Genomic DNA, 21,934 nt, shown 5'->3' with positions numbered 1-21,934 from the left:
TGCACCAAATTCCAATTTACATGGAAGAAGCATCTCAATCCCTGCCGCTGGAGCAAACAATTTTGAGCTAAAGCCTCAATTAGTTTCTCTGATGCAACAGAACTGCAAGTTTCATGGACTTCCATCAGAAGATCTTTTTCAGTTCTTAACTGAATTCTTGCAGATCTGTGATACTGTTAAGACCAATGGGGTTGACTCCGAGGTCTACAGGCTTATGCTTTTCCCATTTGCTGTAAGAGGCAGAGCTAGAATATGGTTGGACTCTCAACCTAAAGATAGCCTGAACTCTTGGGATAAGCTGGTCACGGCTTTCTTAGCCAAGTTCTTTCCTCCTCAAAAGCTTAGCAAGCTTAGAGTGGATGTTCAAACCTTCAAACAGAAAGAAGGTGAATCCCTCTATGAAGCTTGGGAGAGATACAAGCAACTGACCAAAAAGTGTCCTTCTAACATGCTTTCAGAATGGACCATCCTGGATATATTCTATGATGGTCTGTCTGAATTATCTAAGATGTCATTGGACCATTCTGGAGGTGGATCCATTCACCTAAAGAAAACGCCTGCAGAAGCTCAGGAACTCATTGACATGGTTACAAATAACCAGTTCATGTACACTTCTGAAAGTAATCTTGTGAGTAATGGGACGCCTCAGAGGAAGGGAGTTCTTGAAATTGATACTCTGAATGCCATATTGGCTCAGAATAAAATATTGACTCAGCAAGTCAATATGATTTCTCAGTGTCTGAATGGATTACAAGCTGCATCCAACAGTACTGAAGAGCCATCTTCTGAAGAAGAAGCTTATGATCCTGAGAACCCTGCAATAGCAGAGGTGAATTACATGGGTGAACCCTATGGAAACACCTATAATCCCTCATGGAGAAATCATCCAAATTTCTCATGGAAGGATCAACAAAAGCCTCAACAAGGCTTTAATAATGGTGGAAGAAATAGGTTTAGCAATAGCAAGCCTTTTCCATCATCCACTCAACAACAGACAGAGAATTCTGAACAGAATCCATCTAGCTTAGCAAATATAGTCTCTAATCTATCTAAGGCCACTTTAAGTTTCATGAATGAAACAAGGTCCTCCATTAGAAATTTGGAGGCACAAGTGGGCCAGCTGAGTAAAAGAGCCACTGAAACTCCTCCTAGTACTCTCCCAAGCAATACAGAAGAGAATCCAAAAAGAGAGTGCAAGGCCATCACCTTGCTTGGTGTGGCCGAACCCAGAGAGGAGGGGAAGGACGTGAATCCTAGTGAGGAAGACCTCCTGGAACGCTCAGTGACCAATAAGGAGTTTCCCTTTGAGGAACCAAAGAAATCTGAGGCTTATCTAGAGACCATAGAGATTCCATTGAACCTCCTTTTACCATTCATAAGCTCTGAAGACTATTCATCTTCTGAAGAAGATGAAGACATTGCTGAAGAGCAAGTTACTCAATATTTAAGTGCAATCATAAAGCTGAATGCCAAATTATTTGGTAATGAGACTTGGGAGGATGAACCTCCATTGCTCATCAAGGAACTAAATGCCTTGGTTCAGCAAACTCTACCTCAAAAGAAACAGGATCCTGGTAAATTCTCAATTCCCTGTAACATAGGCACCCTGACCTTTGAGAAGGCTCTGTGTGACCTGGGGTCAGGAATAAACTTAATACCACTCTCTGTAATGGAGAAACTTGGGATCTTTGAGGTGCAAGCTGCCAGAATCTCATTAGAGATGGCAGACAACTCAAGAAAACAGGCTTATGGACTAGTAGAGGACGTGCTAGTAAAGGTTGAAGGCCTTTACATCCCTGCTGATTTCATAATCCTAGACACTGGGAAGGATGAGGATGAATCCATCATCCTTGGAAGACCCTTCCTAGCCACAGCAAGAGCTGTGATTGATGTGGACAGAGGAGAATTGGTCCTTCAATTGAATGAGGATAACCTTGTGTTTAAGACTCAAGGATCTCCTTCTGTAACCATAGAGAGTAAGCATGAAAAGCTTCTCTCACTGCAGAGTCAACCAAAACCCCCACAGTCAAACTCTAAGTTTGGTGTTAGGAGGCCACAACCAAACTCTAAGTTTGGTGTTGAACCCCCACATTCAAACTTTAAGTTTTGTGTTGGGAGGTCCCAACAATGCTCTGAACATCTGTGAGGCTCCATGAGAGCTCACTGTCAAGCTATTGACATTAAAGAAGCGCTTGTTGGGAGGCAACCCAATGTTATTTAATTATATCTATTTATTTTCTATTGTTATTTTATTTTTTTTAGGTTGATGATCATGTGGAGTCACAAAAACTACTGAAAAATCAAAAACAGAATGAAAAACAGCTTCAAAAATAGCTCACCCTGGAGGAAGAACTTACTAGCGTTTAAACGCCAGAAGAAGCATCAAACTGGCGTTTAACGCCAAAAAGAAGCATCAAGCTGGCATTAAATGCCAGAAACAAGCACCAGACTGGTGTTTAACGCCAGAACAGAGCATGGAAGTGGCGTTAAACGCCAGAAACAAGCAGCAAGCTGGCGTTTAACGCCAGACATGCATACTGAGGGCGTTTTACACGCCTAATTGGAGCAGGGATGTTAAGTCCTTGACCTCACTAGATCTGTAGACCCCACAGGATCCCTTCAGGATCTGTAGACTGATGAGCGGATAATTTATACGCTTTTTGGCATTGTTTTTAGTATGTTTTTAGTAGAATCTAGTTACTTTTAGGGATGTTTTCATTAGTTTTCATGTTAAATTCACATTTCTGGACTTTACTATGAGTTTGTGTGTTTTTCTGTGATTTCAGGTATTTTCTGGCTGAAATTGAGGGACTTGAGCAAAAATCAGATTCAGAGGTTGAAGAAGGACTGCTGATGCTGTTGGATTCTGACCTCCCTGCACTCAAAGTGGATTTTCTGGAGCTACAGAACTCCAAATGGCGCGCTTCTAATTGCGTTGGAAAGTAGACATCCAGGGCTTTACAGAAATGTATAATAGTCCATACTTTCCTCAAGTTTAGATGATGCAAACTGGCGTTCAACGCCAACTCTCTGCCCAATTCTGGCGTCCAGCGCCAGAAACAAGCTGCAAAGTGGAGTTCAACGCCCAAACTGGCACAAAAGTTGGCGTTCAACTCCAAGAAGGACCTCTACACGTGCAAAACTCAAGCTCAGCCCAAGCACACACCAAGTGGGCCCCGGAAGTGGATTTATGCATCAATTACTTACTTTTGTAAACCCTAGTAGCTAGTTTATTATAAATAGAACTTTTTATCATTGTATTCAGAGTCTTGGTTACCCCGGTTCCCCTCTGGTGCCGAGACCAATGAACTCCATTATCACTTATGTATTTTCAACGGTAGAGTTTCTACACTCCATAGATTAAGGTGTGGAGCTCTGCTGTTCTTCAAAGATTAATGCAAAGTACTACTGTTTTCTATTCAATTCATCTTATTTCGCTTCTAAGATATTCATTCGCACTTCAACCTGAATGTGATGAACGTGATAATCATCATCATTCCCTATGAACGCGTGCCTGACAACCACTTCCGTTCTACATTAGATTGAATGAGTATCTCTTAGATCTCTTAATCGGAATCTTCGTGGTGTAAGCTAGAATGATGGCAGCATTCAAGAGAATCTGGAAAGTCTAAACCTTGTCTGTGGTATTCTAAGTAGGATTCAATGATTGAATGATTGTGACGAGCTTCAAACTCGCGATTGCTGGGCGTAGTGACAGACGCAAAAGGATAGTAAATCCTATTCCAGCATGATCGAGAACCGACAGATGAATAGCCGTGCCGTGACAGGGTGCGTTGACCACTTTCACTGAGAGGATAGGATGTAACCATTGACAAGGGTGATGCCTCCAGACGATTAGCCGTGCCGTGACAGGGCATTTGGATCATTTTCCCGAGAGAAGACCGAAAGTAGCCATTGACAATGGTGATGCATTACATAAAGCCAGCCATGGAAAGGAGTAAGACTGATTGGGTGAAGATAGCAGGAAAGCAGAGGTTCAGAGGAACGAAGGCATCTCTATTCGCTTATCTGAAATTCTCACCAATGATTTACATAAGTATTTCTATCCCTGTTTCATTAATTAATTTCGAAAACCCCATTACTATTTTATATCTGCCTGACTGAGATTTACAAGGTGACCATAGCTTGCTTCATACCAACAATCTCCGTGGGATTCGACCCTTACTCACGTAAGGTATTACTTGGACGACCCAGTGCACTTGCTGGTTAGTTGTGCGAAGTTGTGAACCATAGTATTGGCATCATATTTTTGGCGCCATTACCATGGAAAGAAAGAGCGATGAATTTTACATAATCAAAGTGTAATCACAATTTCCGCGCACCATGGACCCCACAGGATCCCCACCTTTTCTTCTCTCCTCTTCACACCTTTTCATAACTCTCTTCCATAAATACCCTTCACCAATCACCTCAATCACTCTTCCCCATCACCTCTTCACCACTCACATCCATCCTCTCTTCCCCAAAAACCCCACCTACCTCCAAAATTCAAACTCTTTTCCCTTCCAAACCCAACCCTAATGGCCGAACCCTAAACCTTCCCCCACTCCTATATAAACCTCTCTTTCCTTCTTCATTTTCATACAACACAACCCTTTCTTCTTCCCCTTGGCCGAATACACACCTCTCTCCCTCTCCTCCATTCTTCTTCTTCTTCTCCTTCTTTCTTTCTTCTTTTGCTCGGGGACGAGCAAACATTTTAAGTTTGGTGTGGTAAAAGTTTGTTTTTCCATAACCATTAATGGCACCTAAGGCCAGAGAAACCTCAAGAAAGAGGAAAGGGAAGGCAATTGCTTCCACCTCTGAGTCATGGGAGATGGAGAGATTCATCTCAAAGGTCCATCAAGACCACTTCTATGAAGTTGTGGCCAAGAAGAAAGTGATCCCTGAGGTTCCTTTCAAGCTCAAAAAGAATGAGTATCCGGAGATCCGACATGAGATCCGAAGAAGAGGTTGGGAAGTTCTTACCAACCCCATTCAACAAGTCAGAATCTTAATGGTTCAAGAGTTCTATGCAAACCATGGATCACTAGGAACCATGATCAAAGTGTGAACCCGAATCCAAAGAATTGGCTTACAATGGTTCGGGGGAATTACTTAGATTTTAGTTCGGAAAATGTAAGGTTGGCATTCAACTTGCCAATGATGCAAGAAAACGCACGCCCCTACACTAGAAGGGTCAACTTTGATCAAAGGTTGGACCAAGTCCTCATGGACATATGTGTGGAAGGAGCTCGATGGAAAGTTGACTCAAGAGGCAAGCCGGTTCAATTAAGAAGATTGGACCTTAAGCCTGTAGCTAGAGAATGGTTGGAGTTTATTCAACGCTCAATCATTTCTACTAGCAACCGGTCTGAAGTTACTATAGACCGGGCCATCATGATTCATAGTATCATGATTGGGGAGGAAGTAGAAGTTCATGAGATTATACCTCAAGAACTCTATAAGGTGGCTGATAAGTCTTCCACTTTGGAAAGGTTAGCCTTTCCTCACCTCATTTGTCACCTCGACAATTCGGCTGGAATTGACATAGAGGGAGACATCCTCATTGATGAGGATAAGCCCATCACTAAGAAAAAGATGGAGCAAACAAGAGATCATGGACCTCAACAAGAGCATGAGGAAATTCCTCACCATGAAATCCCTGAGATGCCTCAAGGGATGCACTTCCCTCCACAAAACTATTGGGAGCAAATCAACACTTCCCTAGGAGAATTAAGCTCCAACATGGGACAACTAAGGATGGAGCACCAAGAGCATTCCATCATCCTCCATGAGATTAGAGAAGATCAAAGAGCTATGAGGGAGGAGCAACAAAGACAAGGAAGAGACATAGAGGAGCTCAAGAGAACAAGAAGTACATGGTTTCGAATTCATCCTTGAAACTAGTTTAATTATTTTGATGTGGTGACAATACTTTTTGTTTTCTGAATGAATGCTTGAACAGTGCATATGTCTTTTGAATTTGTTGTTTATGAATGTTAAATATGTTGGCTCTTGAAAGAATGATGAGAAAAGAGAAATGTTATTGATAATCTGAAAAATCATAAAATTGGTTCTTGAAGCAAGAAAAATCAGTGAATACAAAAGCTTGCAAAAAAAAAAAAAAGAGAAAAGAAAAATGGCGAAAAAAAGAGAGAAAAAAAAAAAGCAAGCAGAAAAAGCCAAAAGCTCTTTAAACCAAAAGGCAAGAGCAAAAAGCCAATAGCCCTTAAAACCAAAAGGCAAGGGTAATAAAAAGGATCCAAGTCTTTGAGCATCAGTGGATAGGAGGGCCTAAAGGAATAAAATCCTAGCCTAAGCGGCTAAACCAAACTGTCCCTAACCATGTGCTTGTGGCATGAAGGTGTCAAGTGAAAACTTGAGACTGAGCGGTTAAAGTCAAGGTCCAAAACAAAAAAAAATAGTGTGCTTAAGAACTCTGGACACCTCTAATTGGGGACTCTAACAAAGCTAAGTCACAATCTAAAAAGGTTCACCCAGTTATGTGTCTGTGGCAATTATGTATCCGGTGGTAATATTGGAAAACAAAGTGCTTAGGGCCACAGCCAAGACTAATAAAGTAGCTGTGTTCAAGAATCAACATACTGAACTAGGAGAATCAATAACACTATCTAAAATCTAAGTTCCTATAGATGCCAATCATTCTGAACTTCAATGGATAAAGTGAGATGCCAAAACTATTCAAGAGGCAAAAAGCTACTAGTCCCGCTCATCTGATTGGAGTTAAGTTTCATTGATATTTTGGAATTTATAGTATATTCTCTTCTTTTTATCCTATTTGATTTTCAATTGCTTGGGGACAAGCAACAATTTAAGTTTGGTGTTGTGATGAGCGGATAATTTATACGCTTTTTGGCATTGTTTTTACATAGTTTTCAGTATGATTTGATTAGTTTTTAATATATTTTTATTAGTTTTTTAATAAAATTCACATTTCTGGACTTTACTATGAGTTTGTGTGTTTTTCTGTGATTTCAGGTAATTTCTGGCTGAAATTGAGGGACTTGAGCAAAAATCAGATTCAGAGGTTGAAAAAGGACTGCAGATGCTGTTGGATTCTGACCTCCCTGCACTAAAAGTAGCTTTTCTGGAGCTACAGGAGTCCAAATGGCGCACTCTCAATTGCGTTGGAAATTAGCCATCTAGGGCTTTCCAGCAATATATAATAGTCTATACTTTGCCCGACTTTAGATGATGCAAACTTGCGTTCAACGCCATCTTTATGCCCTATTCTGGAGTTAAACGCCAGAAACAGGTTGCAAAGCAGAGTTAAACGCCAAAAATAGGTTACAAACTGGCGTTTAACTCCAAGAAAGACCTCTACACGTGAAAGCTTCAATGCTCAGCCCAAGCATACACCAAGTGGGCCCGGAAGTGGATTTCTGCATCATTTACTCATTTTTGTAAATCCTAGTAACTAGTTTAGTATAAATAGGACTTTTTACTATTGTATTTACATCTTTGGATCATTTTAGATCTCTAGACCTCCATGGGAGGCTGGCCACTCGGCCATGTCTACCCTATTTTCACTTATGTATTTTCAACGGTAGAGTTTCTATACACCATAGATTAAGGTGTGGAGCTCTGCTGTTTCTCATGAATTAATGCAAAGTACTATTGTTTTTCTATTCAATTCAAGCCTATTTCTTCTCTAAGATATCCATTCAGACACAAGAACATGATGAATGTGATGATTATGTGACGCTCATCATCATTCTCACTTATGAACGCGTGCCTGACAAACACTTCCGTTCTACATGCAAACAAGCTTGAATGCGTATCTCTTAGCCTCCTGATCGTGAGATCAAAGTCTTCGTGGTATAGGCTAGAATTATTGGTGGCCATTCTTGAGATCCGGAAAGTCTAAACCTTGTCTGTGGTATTCCGAGTAGGATCTGGGAAGGGATGGCTGTGACGAGCTTCAAACTCGCGAGTGCTGGGCGTAGTGATAGACGCAAAAGGATTACTGAATCCTATTCCAGTATGATCGAGAACCGACAGATGATTAGCCGTGCGGTGGCAACGCATTTTAGATCATTTTCACTGAGAGGACGGGATGTAGCCATTGACAATGGTGATGCCCTACATAAAGCTTTCCATAGAAAGGAGTATGAAGGATTGGATGAAAGCAGTAGGAAAGTGGAGATTCAGAAGGAACTGAGCATCTCTATACGCTTATCTGAAATTCTCACCAATGAATTACATAAGTATCTCTATCTTTATTTCACGTTTTATTTATATTTTAATTATTAAAACTCTATAACCATTTGAATCCGCCTGACTGAGATTTACAAGGTGACCATAGCTTGCTTCAAGCCGACAATCTCCGTGGGATCGACCCTTACTCACGTAAGGTTTATTACTTGGACGACCCAGTGCACTTGCTGGTTAGTTGTGCGAAGTTGTGAAGAAGAACTAAGATTATGAACGTGCGTATTAAGTTTTCAGCGCCGTTACCAAGGAATGAACGATCACGATTTTGCCACACCAGGAGTCTTAGCTGTCGTGAGGCGTAAGCCACCACATTCCTGCTCTGCATTAACGCACATGCTAATCCTTTGTAGGAAACATCACAGTATATCTCGAAAGGTTCCTGCAGATCTGATAGTTTTAATACTGGTGCTATTGTCAATTTCTCTTGCAGGGTCTCAAAACTCTTTTCACACTCAGTCGTCCATACAAATGGAACTTCTTTTCGTGTGAGGCATGTCAAAAGTAAGGCTATTTGCGAAAATTCTCTGATGAATCGTCGGTAGTACCCTGCGATTCCTAGAAAACTTTGAACTTTCATAACAGTCGTAGCTTGTTCCCATTGTACTACAGCTTCAATCTTCGAAGGATCTACTGATATTTCTCCTTGTGTTATCACATGTCCTAAGAGTGCCACTTCATTCGCCCAAAACTCATACTTCGACAACTTTGCATACAGCTTTTGTGCCCTCAATATTTGCAGCATAATTCTCAGATGTTCTTCATGTTATGCTTCCATCTTGAATAGATAAGGATATCATCTATGACAACTACTACAAATCTGTCTAGATACGGATGAAAAATGAGATTCATATAATCCATTAATACTATAGGAGCATTAGTTAGTCCAAACGACATAACCATATACCCATAGTGACCGTACCTAGTTCAAAAGGCAATCTTAGATATGTTTGACTCCTTCACCTGAATCTAATGATAACTCGATCGCAAATCAATCTTTAAAAACACAGTTGCACCCCTTAACTGGTTTATCAAATCATCTATTTGGGAAAGTGGGTACTTATTCTCAATAGTCATCTTATTTAGCTATCAATAATCTACACACAATCTCATTTTGCCATCTTTCTTTTTTGATAAGTAATACCGGTGCTCCCATGGGGATGCACTTGAACGAATAAACTTCTATCCCAACAACTCATCCAAGTTCTTCTTCAATTCCACTAACTCCAATGGTGACATCCGGTAAGGTGCTATAGAAACTAGTCAGGCTCCTGTTCTAAATCAATACTGAATTCTATCTCTTCCTGAGGAGGAAGCTCAAGAATGTCTTCCAGGAAAATGTCAGGAAACTCCTTCACTACTCTGATTCGTTCTAAGCTTTGTTCATTATCGTTTGAGCTAGCCACTAACAGAACGTAACTCTCACATTCACTCCCTCTATGGGTAAATCTCACAGAACTTAAATAAAAAGTACGAAATATAACTGGTTTAGTACACATATCATCAGACAGAATAATTGCAATTCTTTCAAAATAATCAAGAAAAATATGGCATTTAGATAACCAGTCCAATCCTAAGATAACATCTAATCCACATAAGGGTAGACAGATTATGTCATATATGAAAGTCCAACCTGTAATAACAAAAGATACTTGTTGACACACTAGATTAGTTAAAGCATTTTGAGAAGTGGGTGTATGAACAATTAAATCGTATCCTAACTCAAAAAAATCTAATCCCAACTCACGTGCAACAGTTATAGAAATGAAAGAATGTGATGCACTCGAATCATACAGTATAGTTAGGAGTCGAGTCTTAACATAATACTGACCTTGGATTAGTGAGTCCGAATGTTTAGCATCTTCAACAGTCATCGCAAACACTCATCCTTGCAGTTGGGGCCTAGCTGACTCTAGAATAGACTTCCTTAGGCAATTCCTGGCTATGTGTCCCGGCTCATCGCACGAATAGCAAACGTTTGACCCGAATGGGCAAGGCCTATTACCGTGATCTCTTTTGCATTGCCTACATGCCGAATCTATCTGTGCCTGTTGATGCCAGGGCATCTTGGCTAGTTTCACAAGCCATTTTTAGCATGTTTTAGGGTATTTTCATGCATTTTCTTAGGAAATAAGCAAGTATTTGGCTGAATATGCATTCATACCTTGATTCAAGCAAACATTGTGAATTCTAGACAATTTCATAGAAATAATGATGGATTAAATTATAAAATGGATGATGCATAATCTCATGATTAAGAGCAAAATTTTGATGCACTTTATTTGATTGATTTTAGGTAAGAAGAAGCAGAGAAGAGCCATGTTAGTGCCACGTCTTTGATGTACTTTGTTTGATTGATTTTAGGTAACAAGAAGCAGAGAAGAGCCACGTTAGTGCCACTAACATAGCCATTAACGTGGAAGAGGGGACAGCTTGCAACGTTAGTGGTTAAGTTAGCACCACTAACGTGTTTGAAGGCCAACTAAGCCCACGTTAGTGGTCCCATTAGTGCCACTAACGTGGAACAAGGGAAAGATGCAACGTTAGTGGTGAAGTTGACACCACTAACGTGAGAAATGGCCAAAGAAGCCCACGTTAGTGGCCACGTTAGTGCCACTAACGTGGGCATTAACGTGGAACAAAGGGGAGTTTTGCAACATTAGTGGTGAAGTTAGCACCACTAACGTCTTCGAGGACAGGGTATACCCACGTTAATGGCCACGTTAACGCCACTAGCGTGGGCCATTAACGTGGGGGGGGGAAGGATGAATTGGAAGTTAATGGTGAAGTTAACACCATTAACGTGATCAAAGTTAGGAAAGGCTATGTTAGTGGCACCTTAATGTCACTAACAGTGAGGTTAACGTGACTCAAAGAGGTTTGGGACGTTAGTGACCAAGTTAGTATCACTAACATCTTTGAACCAGGAATTTGCACTTGACGTTAACCACACTAACGGCCTGACTAACGTGAATGATACCCAACTCAAACTCTTCCAGCAAGCTGAGAAAAGTCCACTGAGATTGAAACTGCTTCAACTGAGCTCAATGGCCCACATCCAGAGACTTGTAGAGTTAATTGAAGATCATATAAGTAGTATATATAGGGATAGTTTTGAACTAGAAAGGAGGATTGGGACCTGGGGATCCAGGATTGAAACACTCTGTATTTTACTTTTCTCTGTAATTCAGTTTTACTTTCAGAATGCAATTTACATTTTCAATTTCCATTCTTAGAGTTATGAACAACTAAACCCAATTCATTGGGTTAGGGAGCTCTGTTGTAATTCAATAGATCAATCATAGTTTTTATTCTTCTTCCTCTTTCCTTTCTCTTTGATTTACTTGAAAGCTTTCGATCTTCACCCAATTAAGCAACTGTCTCGGAAGAGAAGTTGCTCATACTTAGATTTCCTTTGAACCTTGGAAGAGGAATGAGGAAATCATGCTAGAAATGCTTTCTCATGTTGGACTGGATTGGGAGTTGGATGGATATAGTGACATATAATCCTACCATTACTTTGATTTAGAAAAACATGTGGTATAATCAGTGATCGTACTTCATCTCTTCCCATGAGCAATTAGATCAAGAAATTGGACAATTGTTTAAGCTTAGAGAGATTGAATTGCCAAGGAAATCACCTAAGAGATCAATGAGTTGCATAGATTGAGGAAGATATGAGAATGAACTTGATCTGGAGAATGCAACATCTCCTGAACCCAATGAACTTCCCATTTCTGATCTTCCCATTCTTTACATTCTGTTATTTACTTTGATGTTCATCATCCCCATTCCCATTTAAGTTTCTGCAATTTACTTTCTGCACTTTACATTCTGCCATTTACTTTTCGTTATTTACATTCCTTGCTATTTATGTTTCCCGCCATTTAAATTTCTACAAAACTCAACCCAAATTTGCTCACTTCAACAAGAATACTCCTCTGATTAAAATTGCTCAACCAATCAATCCCTGTGAGATTTGACCTCACTCTATTGTGAGTTTTTACTTGACGACAATTTGGTATACTTGTCGAGGGAAATTTGTAGCGATACAGATTTCCGAGCATCACCTGTTAGGATTGCTTACTAGTATACTACCTTGATCTTCTAGCTTTTCCACTGGTAGGATGAATAGGAGCAGCCCCACCTTGCTAATTCCTATGTAGAGGTGCTCTAGCCGGCTTAAAGGTCCTTCTTTGTGAAATTGAATATTGATAAGTATTCCTCTATGGAAATCCTTGGCAATTAATCCTTGCTTCCGCCACCTTCTTCGCGTAATCCTCTACTAACTGACTCTTATTAACAAAACCACTGAATTCATCAGATCCTTTTGAAGTCTTCCTTCGAACTTCAAACACTTTCATTCTTCAAAATCTGCCAGATTTTCTTGACAAATTTTGAAAAAATGACACAAATACACAAACTTCCTAGTATACTCAGCAACATACATACTTTTCTGCCTTAACTGCATTAACTCCATCTCATTTGCATCACGAGTAGCTCTGGAGAAATATTTCTTATAAAACTCTTCCTTAAAAACAGCCCACAGGATCCCACCATTCTCCTATTACAGCAGGCGCTCCATACCCTGCCATCAGTGCTGTGTATCCCTTCCAATATGTAGGATGCGAATTTCACATACTTTCCCTCTAGAACATGTTGAGTTTACAAAAACCTTTCGATACTGCAGAACTAATTGTCAGCCTCAGTAGCAACAATCATACCACTAAAATTTGGTGGATTTATCTTTAAAAAGGCATCTAAGGCCATTGGCTGGTAGTTATATAGCATATCTAGGTCGCCATTATCTCAGTAGTCTGCTCATTTCTCACCGGAGTATTATTGGGAGGTGTTCCCCGAGCACCTCGTCCCTGTGAACTCATTGTGGTCCTGTTCAAACCAAACAATCAACATTAAGGTGATCAGTCTTAACACTTCAAGTTAGGTATGAACATTTCCAAAATGAATACACAAAGACAATCACGTAACATATATCACAGAGATATCCTATCAACATGAGACACACAATAAAGTATGCAATGAAGCATGATTCAATCCATTTTCCAGGCTTTACTAAGGACGAACTGCTCTGATACCAACTTGTAATGACCCGACTCCTAGTATGTCACAATCATACCAAGAGTTAAGCGCTACTAACTTACCTTATTACTTATTAACTAATATTTATTATAAAAGCCTAACTCGTTATTAACACGTCGTCATTTTACGAGTAAATATTTCTTTGAAGATGTTGAACTATTAATCATTGCGAGCGTATAGAAATAAATAACATCTCAAATACAAGTATAAATAGAAATATTCACACATCTTCATACATCAATACATCATTCAAAGACCCTGTTAGTATACACCCCTTAAGATAAATACATACGTATATGAACATATAACACCCCAGGTCTTGACCCATATTAAAAGCCACCTAACTGGTGTCCAGACTAGCGTAGCACTTCTAAACTTCCTATTCTCTTTGTGTACTAATAAAAGGAGAGACTAAACTGAAATATACTAAGCAAGGATGACATAAAAAGAATACCAACTAACGTTCCCAAGACTGAGCCCAAATATCACTATTCCGTAGGCCTCTATGCAATCCGCCCGTAGATGCGTCACTTCTAGAACTTCTCTGAATCTTCTTCTGGATCTTCTTCCTCTAACTCCTCTGAAATAAACACTCCACCGGATGAACTGCTACTCCTGCCACCCAATACAAGTCCATTGGCATATGCAGGAGCTAAGTGTTTTCCACACTTAGTATGTTCATGAACAATATATGCCTCTATGTCTATTGTCCATTTTAAATTGCATGTTGTAGCTACCATGTGATTTATGATGTTTAATTTTTGCTTGGCATAGTTAATTAAATATGTTTATTATATAGGATCGTAATGCATTGGATATTATTTGCTAATTAATTTTTGTGTATGTATGTTGTGTATAACTATCAAGTTGCCTGATTGAAGTATTTTTCATACTTAGTATCTGATTTAGATCCAATACTGCACATTATGGTTGATATGGTTGTATTCTAAGATAGTTGCTATTTAGATCATCAAATGTTGAACTAATTTTGTGGTATTAGTTATAGGAATTACCTAGGTATTGTTATAATTTATTGTTGATTTGTTGTGCTAAATTTCTGTTAATTGGTATGCTATTTACAGAAATGACGACAGGTAGAGGTGCTGCGGATCAAGCTACTGGTCGTGGTCGTGGTCGTAGCCGTGGTCGGGGTAGAGGGATGGTTTCTTTCGATACTCCTGGGACTTCTGGATCCTCTTCCTCTACTCCGACAACCCTCGTGATGCCACAGGTTTTGGGTTTAGTGGACCAGCCGTTCATCATTGTCCCTAACCCCAACTACGTGCCTCCATCTATGGGGATGACGCTGCCTCCTATCGCTCAGCAGCCCGTATCCACGGCGATGCGCCTTCAACGATGGATGCCATGACCCCGGAGTCTAGCCACGGAAGTGAGACAGGTGATGCCCCTCTACCACCTCCCATCGTAAGCATGAGGATTTGGCCTGATGGCGACACGGGATAAGTATCACTTTTAGTCTCATGTATTTTCTATTTATGGTTATTGTTGAAAGTTCCTGAAAATTGATTCTTGTTTAGTGGATATAGGTTTATTTGGTTGACATTACCGTTGGAAAAAAAATTGACATTACCATATGATTTATTGTAGGAATAATCCGACGGAAATAGTGCACAAAATAATATCTTTTGGCGCCAACAATACCATGGAAACAATTCGCTGATAACCAATTGATTTTTCGAGATGGTAATCCGTCACAGAATCTGACGGTAATTACCATCGGATGAAAAATTCGACGGTAACTATTTACCGACGAGGTTTATACTGTCTAATTCATTCCGACGGAAAATCAGATTTTAATTAGTCTTTTGACGGTAGTTTCTCTTGGCTCTATGGTTCATCCGAGGGAGAGATCGAGCTTCAAGAAATAGTGAATGGCCTTATCAATACACAAATGTATAACTCCCCAGGAATCTCAATTGCACTTATATTCAATTGCCCTTCCATGGACATGCAGAAGAGAAATGCTATTCCCACTCCGACCAAGACATAACTTTACTTGTTCAAATAACAATTAAGGTGAAACAGATTCAGGAACAATGAATCCCTTTATGACAAACAGATTCATTTTGTAAGTTCGTTATTACGGTAGTTCCTACAAAGGATCGGATTAATGACGTATACAATACTTAAATTCTCGATGTAGGTACTATTTACATAGTCAGTTCTCATCCTTCAGAGACTACGAGTATAATAGGAGCCTCCGTCAACAAAAGAATCACCCTAAGATGATCATCTCGTGGCTATTGAGAACGAATCAAGTTAGATGGTTTTATTTCTCAATCTTTTCGACCCCGATTCGGATGCTCAAGTAGAATTTGGAGCATTTCAAAAACTGGGCGATCCACCAACTACAAGAAGGCAAATATTCTGATTCGGATAGAACGTTATTTTTTTGTTGTTTCTTTTTTACTATACTTTTGTTTGGGGTGATTAAAATTAAATCATGGAGAATTTGATTAATCTTGATTTGAATGATTGTATTTTTTTTTTACTCTAATCTAATAAACAGGTATGAAAGCTATAACTGTAAACCAGGATGAAATCTATGAAAGCATTGGTTTATACATTCCTCTTAGTCTCGACTTTAGGAATAATTTTTTTTGCTATCTTTTTTAGAGAACCCCCTAAAGTTCTGGTGGACGAAATTGTGATCACATTAATGTAGTACTCTTTGTTATTGTATGGAATCATTATTATGGCTCTTTACTATGTGTGGACACAACTCCGTTCAACTAACCAGCAAGTGTACTGGGTCGTCCAAGTAATAAACCTTACGTGAGTAAGGGTCGATCCCACAGAGATTGTTGGCTTGAAGCAAGCTATGGTCACCTTGCAAATCTCAGTCAGGCGGATTTAAACATGATACTTTATTAGATTAAAATAAACAATAAAAGGGATAGAGATACTTATGTAGATTCATTGGCAGGGATTTCAGATAAGCGAATGGAGATGCTTTTCGTTCCTCTGAACCTCTGCTTTCCTGCTATCTTCATCCAATCAGTCTTACTCCTTTCCATGGCTGGCTGTATGCAAGGGCATCACCGTTGTCAGTGGCTACATCCCCTCCTCTCAGTGAATCATATGCTCACGCACCCTGTCACGGCACGGCTATTCATCTGTCGGTTCTCGATCGTGCTGGAATAGGATTCACCCTCCTTTTGCGTCTGTCACTAACGCCCAGCACTCGCGAGTTTGAAGCTCGTCACAGTCATTCAATCATCGAATCCTACTCAGAATACCACAGACAAGGTTTAGACCTTCCGGATTCTCTTGAATGCCGCCATCATTCTAGCTTACGCCACGAAGATTCTGGTTAGGAGATCTAAGAGATACTCATTCTAGCTTAATTCATGTAGAACGGAAGTGTTTGTCAGGCACGCGTTCATAAGGGAGAAGGATGATGAGCGTCACACATAATCATCACCTTCATCACGTTCTTGGGTGCGAGTGGATATCTTAGAAACGAAATAAGAAGAATTGAATAGAAAACAGTAGTGCTTTGCATTAATCTTTGAGGAACAGCAGAGCTCTACACCTTAATCTATGGAGTGTAGAAACTCTACCGTTGAAAATACATAAGTGAAGGTCCAGGCATGGCCGAGATGGCCAGCCCCTCTGATCTAAGAACCAGGCGTCCAAAGATGTCTAATACAATAGTAAGAGGTCCTATTTATAATAAACTAGTCACTAGGGTTTACATGAGTAAGTAATTGATGTATAAATCCACTTCCGGGGCCCACTTGGTGTGTGTTTGGGCTGAGCTTAAGTGTAGCACGTGCAGAGGCCATTTGTGGAGTTGAACGCCAGTTTCTGTGCCAGTTTGGGCGTTCAACTCTGGTTTTGGATCCTTTTCTGGCGCTGGACGCCAGATTTGGGCAGAAGGCTGGCGTTGAACGCCAGTTTACGTCGTCAATTCTTGGCCAAAGTATGGACTATTATACATTGCTGGAAATCCCTGGATATCTACTTTCCAACGCAATTGGAAGCGCGCCATTTCGAGTTCTGTAGCTCCAGAAAATCCACTTTGAGTGCAGGGAGGTCAGAATCCAACAGCATCAGCAGTCCTTTTTCAACCTCTGAATCTGATTTCTGCTCAAGTCCCTCAATTTCAGCCAGAAAATACCTGAAATCACAGAAAAACACACAAACTCATAGTAAAGTCCAGAAATGTGAATTTAACACAAAATCTATTAAAACATCCCTAAAAGTAACTAGATCCTACTAAAAACATACTAAAAACAATGTCAAAAAGCGTATAAATTATCCGCTCATCACAACACCAAACTTAAATTGTTGCTTGTCCCCAAGCAACTGAAAATCAAAATAGGATAAAAAGAATAGAATATACTATAAATTCCAAACTATCAATAAAACAGAGCTTCAATCATATGAGCGGGACTTATAGCTTTTTGCCTCTTGAATAGTTTTGGCATCTCACTTTATCCATTGAGGTTCAGAATGATTGGCATCTATAGGAACTTCAGATTTCGAATAGTGTTATTGACTCTCTTAGTTCAGTATGATGATTCTTGAACACAGCTTCTTTATGAGTCTTGGCCGTGGCCCTAAGCATTTTGTTTTCCAGTATTACCACCGGATACATAAATGCCACAGACGCATAATTGGGTGAACCTTTTCAGATTGTGACTCAGCTTTGCTAAAGTCCCCAATTAGAGGTGTCCAGGGTTCTTAAGCACACTCTTTTTTTAGCTTTGGACCTTGACTTTAACCGCTCAGTCTCAAGTTTTCACTTGACACCTACACGCCACAAGCACATGGTTAGGGACAGCTTGGTTTAGCCGCTTAGACCAGGATTTTATTCCTTTAGGCCCTCCTATCCACTGATGCTCAAAGCCTTGGGATCCTTTTTATTTGCCCTTGCCTTTTGGTTTTAAGGGTTATTGGCTTTTTCTGCTTGCTTTTTCTTTTTCTTTCTATTTTTTTTTTCTAAATTTTTTTTTTCGCCTATATTTATTTATTTTTTTTTTCTGCAAGCTTTGTTCTTTGCTGCTTTTTCTTGCTTCAAGAATCATTTTTATGATTTTTCAGATTATCAAATAACATGTCTCCTAGTCATCATTCTTTCAAGAGCCAACATATTTAACATTCTTAAACAACAACTTCAAAAGACATATGCACTGTTCAAGCATACATTCAGAAAACAAGAAGCATTGTCACCACATCAATATAATTAAGCTAAGTTCAAGGATAAATTCGAAACTCATGTACTTCTTGTTCTTTTGAATTAAAACATTTTTCATTTAAGAGAGGTGATGGATTCATAGGACATTCATATCTTTAAGACAAAGTTACTAACTACTAATGATCATGTAATAAAGACACAAACACAGATAAGCACACAACATAGAGAAAACGAAAAATACAAAAGAAATAAGAGCAAGGAATGAATCCACCTTAGTGATGATGGCATTTCAATGATGTTCTTGAGCTCTTCTATGTCTCTTCCTTGCCTTTGCTGCTCCTCCTTCATTGCTTTTAGATCTTCTCTGATTTCATGAAGGATGATGGAGTGCTCTTGATGTTCCACCCTTAGTTGCTTCCAATAATTGTGTGGAAGAAGATGTATCCCCTGAGGTATCTCAGGGATCTCTTGATTTGCAGTCAAATGTTCTACCACTGAGCTATAGACCTTTGATGGAAGCTTTTGTCTTCCCTTTTCTTCTTTCTAGAGGCTTCTCTGGCCTTAGGTGCCATCAATGGTTATGGAAAAAAAACAAAAAAGCTATGCTTTTTACCACACCAAACTTAGAATGTTGCTCGCCCTCGAGCAAAAGAAGAAAGACTGAAGAATAAGAAGAAGATATGGAGGAGATGGATGGGAGTGTGTGTTCGGCCATATGGGTGGGATTGGGTGGGAGAGAGATGTTGAATTTTGAAGGTAGTGGGTGTATGGATGTGAGTGGTAAATGGAACGTAGAAGGGATGATCATGAATGGAAAGAGAGATGATGAGGTAGGTGGGGATCCTGTGGGGTCCACAGATCCTGAGGTGTCAAGGCATTTACATCCCTGCACCAATTTAGGCATGTAAAATGCCCTTGCACACAACTCTGGGCGTTCAGCGCCAGGTTGGTGCCCATTTTGGGCGTTCAACGCCCCTTTGCTGCCATTTCTGGCGTTGAACGCCAGAACCATGCTTGTTCTGGGCGTTCAGCGCCAGGATGCTCCCATTCTGGGCGTTCAGCGCCAGAACTATGCTCTGTTCTGGCGTTTGAACGCCAGACAGGTGCTCCTCCAGGGTGTGATTTTTCTTCTACTGTTTTTGATTCCGTTTTTGAATTTTTTGTTTATTTTGTGACTCCACATGATCATGAACCTAAGAAAACATGACAAACAATAAAAATAAGAATTAGATAAACATTGGGTTGCCTCCCAACAAGCGCTTCTTTAATGTCAATAGCTTGACAGTGGGCTCTCATGGAGCCTCACAGATGTGCAGAGCTTTGTTGAGACTCTCCAACACCAAACTTAGAGTTTGGTTGTGGCCTCCCAACACCAAACTTAGAGTTTGACTGTGGGGGCTCTGGTTGACTCTGCTTGGAGAGAAGCTTTTTCTGCTTCCTCTCCATGGTTGCAGAGGGAGATCCTTGAGTTTTGAATACAAGGGAGTTCTCATTCCATTGAAGGACTATTTCACCTCTGTCAACATCAATCACAGCTCTTGCTGTGGCCAGGAAAGGTCTTCCTAGGATGATGGATTCATCCTCTTCCTTTCCAGTATCCAGGATTATGAAATCAGTAGGTATGTAAAGGCCCTCAACCTTTACTAATACATCTTCTACTTGTCCATAAGCCTGTCTTCTTGAGCTGTCTGCCATCTCTAGTGAGATTTTAGCAGCTTGCACCCCATAGATTCCCAGTTTCTCTATTACAGAGAGGGGCATGAGGTTTATTCCTGAACCAAGGTCACACAGAGCCTTAAAGATCATGGTGCCTATGGTACAGGGTATTATGAACTTTCCAGGATCCTGTCTCTTCTGGGGCAATGTCAGTTGATCCAGATCACTTAGTTCATTGATGAACAAGGGAGGTTCAACTTCCCAAGCATCAATGCCAAACAATTTGGCATTCAGCTTCATGATTGTACCAAGAAACTTGGCAGTTTGCTCTTCAGTGACATCCTCATTCTCTTCAGAAGAGGAATACTCATCAGAGCTCATGAAGGGTATAAGGAGGTTCAATGGAATCTCTATGGTCTCTAGATGAGCCTCAGAGTCCTTTGGTTCCTCAGAGGGAAGCTCCTTATTGATCACTGGACGTCCCAGGAGGTCTTCCTCCTTGGGATTCACGTCCTCTCCTCTCCTCTCAGGTTCGGCCATGGCGCTTATGTCAATGGCCTTGCACTCTCCTTTTGGGTTCTCTTCTGTATTGCTTGGGAGAGTACTAGGAGGGATTTCAGTGATCCTTTTACTCAGCTGGCCCACTTGTGCTTCCAAATTTCTAATGGAAGACCTTGTTTCATTCATGAAACTTACAGTGGCCTTAGATAGATCAGAGACTAGATTTGCTAAATTAGAAGCATTTTGTTCAGAGTTCTCTGTCTGTTGCTGAGTTGATGATGGAAAAGGTTTGCTATTGCTAAACCTGTTTCTTCCACCATTATTAAAGCCTTGTTGAGGCTTTTGATCCTTCCATGAGAAATTTGGATGATTTCTCCATGTTGAGTTATAGGTGTTTCCATAAGGTTCACCTAAGTAATTTACCTCTGCTATTGCAGGGTTCTCAGGATCATAGGCTTCTTCTTCAGAAGGTGCCTCTTGAGTACTGTTGGATGCAGCTTGCATTCCATGCAGACTCTGAGAAATCATATTGACTTGCTGAGTCAATATTTTTTTCTGAGCCAATATGGCATTCAGAGTATCAACCTCAAGAACTCCCTTCTTCATAGGCGTCCCATTACTCACAGGATTCCTTTCAGAAGTGTACATGAACTGGTTATTAGCAACCATGTCAATGAGTTCTTGAGCTTCTGCAGGCGTTTTCTTTAGGTGAATGGATCCACCTGCAGAGGTGTCCAGTGACATCTTTGATAGCTCAGATAAACCATCATAGAATATATCCAGGATGGTCCATTCTGAAAGCATGTGAGAAGGACACTTTTTGGTCAACTGTTTGTATCTTTCCCAAGCTTCATAGAGGGATTCACCTTCTTTCTGTCTGAAGGTTTGGACATCAGCTCTAAGCTTGCTCAGCTTTTGAGGAGGAAAGTACTTGGCTAAGAAAGCCGTGACCAGCTTATCCCAAGAGTTCAGGCTGTCTTTGGGTTGAGAATCCAACCATAATCTAGCTCTGTCTCTTACAGCAAAAGGGAAAAGCATGAGCCTGTAGACTTCAGGATCTATTCCATTAGTCTTAACAGTATCACATATCTGCAAGAATTCAGTCAAGAACTGAAAAGGATCTTCAGATGGAAGTCCATGAAACTTGCAGTTCTGCTGCATTAGAGAAACTAATTGAGGTTTCAGCTCAAAGTTGTTTGCTCCAATGGCAGGAATGGAGATGCTTCTTCCATGTAAATTGGAATTAGGTGCAGTAAAGTCACCAAGCATCCTCCTTGC

General features: G+C 40.3%; 2 non-coding genes across 2 annotated transcripts; one reads left to right on the top strand and one right to left on the bottom strand.

Annotated features, from left to right (window-relative positions):
* Positions 1-346: 346 nt before the first annotated feature.
* Positions 347-454, bottom strand: LOC112753950 (small nucleolar RNA R71). Its single transcript, XR_003178309.1, has one exon. It is a non-coding gene; the product is annotated as a small nucleolar RNA R71 (small nucleolar RNA).
* Positions 455-21,454: 21,000 nt separating this feature from the next.
* LOC112753692 (small nucleolar RNA R71) lies at positions 21,455-21,562 on the top strand. Its single transcript, XR_003178065.1, has one exon. It is a non-coding gene; the product is annotated as a small nucleolar RNA R71 (small nucleolar RNA).
* Positions 21,563-21,934: the final 372 nt, after the last annotated feature.

The sequence above is a fragment of the Arachis hypogaea genome, chromosome 15, assembly GCF_003086295.3.
Source record: "Arachis hypogaea cultivar Tifrunner chromosome 15, arahy.Tifrunner.gnm2.J5K5, whole genome shotgun sequence".
NCBI lineage: Eukaryota > Viridiplantae > Streptophyta > Magnoliopsida > Fabales > Fabaceae > Arachis > Arachis hypogaea.
Note: the sequence above shows the minus strand (reverse complement) of the source record. Positions and strands in the feature narration are given on the sequence as shown.